Consider the following 2,233-nt stretch of genomic DNA (forward strand, 5'->3'; position numbering starts at 1 on the left):
GACACAGACATGCATGGAGGGACAACCACATGAGGACAAAGGGAGAAGACGGCTGTCTACACACCAAGGAGTGAGGCCTCAGAAGAAACCAACTTTGCCCACACCTCGATCTTAGATTTCCACCCTCCAGAAACCTGAGACATATTACAATTGTGTATGGGCTGGCTGGTTAGCTCAGTTGATTAGAGAGCAGCCTTAAAACACTGAGGTCAAGGGTTTGGATCCCAGATCCCAGTACCAGCCAGCCACAAAGAAAGAAATTACAGTTGTGTAAGCCACCCCGTGGGTGGTATTTCATTACGGCAGCCCTAGCAAAGGAAGACAGCGGCAGCCTCTTTGCCTCTTCCATCAGGTTCACAGCTTCTGCCCACAGACCTCCGCCATCTGTCTGCCTTCTGTCTGGCTTCCTTTCCACTCCTGCTCCTTCTACCCAGCTGACTCCTGCATCTCTGGCTGTCTTCTCAAGGTACAATAATAGCTGCTGGCACTGGGTGCCCGTCTCCTCTGTGCCAGGGCGTATGCCTGGCCCTAGGAAGCCACATCTCATTGATCGCCTTCCCAACCACCCTTAGAGGCAGGGGCTATCATTAGCTCTCTTGTACAAAGGAGGCATCTGAATCTTCCAGAGGGGGAGGGAGTTGCCCATGGCCACCCAGCTAGTGTGCAGAAGAGAGTGTGGCTGTCCCTAGGTTAGGGCAGAGCCTTTGTCCTTGCACTTGGCCACCGCGGGCAGGGTGGTGTGGAGGCAGGGTCTGCAGGTCTGGCGGGCATTGGCTCCTCCTCAAAATCTGTGTGGTCATCAGTGTTTCTTTTTTTTATTTCTTTTTTATTTTATTTTATTTTATTTTATTTTTAAAAGATGACCGGTAAGGGGATCTTAACCCTTGACTTGGTGTTGTCAGCACCACGCTCAGCCAGTGAGCAAACCGGCCATCCCTATATGGGATCCGAACCCGGGGCCTTGGTGTTATCAGCACCGCACTCTCCCGAGTGAGCCACGGGCCAGCCCAAGTGTTTCTTTTTTTTAAAAGCCAGTCAAGTTTAGCAGTGTGGAGTCATGAGGTTGGCAGTATTATTCCCCGTTTTATAGGCAGGGAAACAAACTGCCCCCAGAGTTCAACACCTCTAGGGCTTTGCTGGGGAGGATTGAAGGTGTTTGAGAGAAGCTCTAAAGGGCAGCTAGACGTGTGAGAAGGTTTCAGGGCCAGGGAATGCCCGCCCATGTCAACATCAGGGAGGAGCAACGGAGCTTGGCTGGAGAGGTTAGATGGGGACCAGACCACCGCAGGGGCGGGGGGCAGCATAGCCACATGGAAGACTCTATAATGAGAGCAACCAGGAGCTGTGGAGAGTTTTGTTGTTGTTGTTTTAAGTATATATATTTTTAGAGCACTCTTTAGGTTCACAGCAAAATTGAGCAGGAGGTACAGAGATTTCCCAAATACCCACTGCCTCCCCCACTATCAACATCCCCCACCGGAGTGGTGCATTGGTTACAGGGGATGAACCTACACTGACATGTCATTGTCACCCAGAGTCCATATTGTACATTAGGGTCCAATCTTGGTGTTGTACAGTCTATGAATTTGGACAAATGTACAAATGCCATGTGTCCACCATTACAGGATCATACAAAGAAGTTTCACTGCCCTAAGAATCCTCTGTGCTCCGCCTGCTCATGCGTCTTTCCTTCCCCCCAACCCCTCCCTGGCAACAACTAATCTTTTTATTGTCTCCATAGTTTAGCTGGTTCTAGAACGTCATATAGTTTGAATTATACAGTATGTAACCTTTTCAGATTGGCTTCTTTCACTTAGTTATATGCACTTCAGGTCCTCCGTGTCTTTTCATGATGCATGACTTGAGAGCTCATTTCTTTCTAGCACTGAATAATAGTCATTGACTGGATGTACCAGTTTCCTTATCCATTCACTTACTGAAGGACATCTTGGTCGCTTCCAAGTTTTGGCAATGTTGAATAAAGCTTCTAGAAGCATCCACGCACAGGTTTCTGTGTGGACATAAGTTTTCAATTTGTTGGAGTTTTTGTTTTTGGTAGCTGGCCAGTGTGGGGATCCAAACCCTTGACTTGGTATTACTAACGCTGTGCTCTATCTAACTGTGTTAACCAGCCAGCCTCACTGGAAAGTTTTAAACACAACTTGGAGGGGCGTCATGCGAGGAATATGGTCAGTTCTGTTTTTTTTTTTTTTTTTGGTCTTTTTTCGTGACC

Source organism: Galeopterus variegatus, unplaced genomic scaffold (genome assembly GCF_000696425.1).
Source record: "Galeopterus variegatus unplaced genomic scaffold, G_variegatus-3.0.2 Scaffold2002, whole genome shotgun sequence".
Classification (NCBI taxonomy): domain Eukaryota; kingdom Metazoa; phylum Chordata; class Mammalia; order Dermoptera; family Cynocephalidae; genus Galeopterus; species Galeopterus variegatus.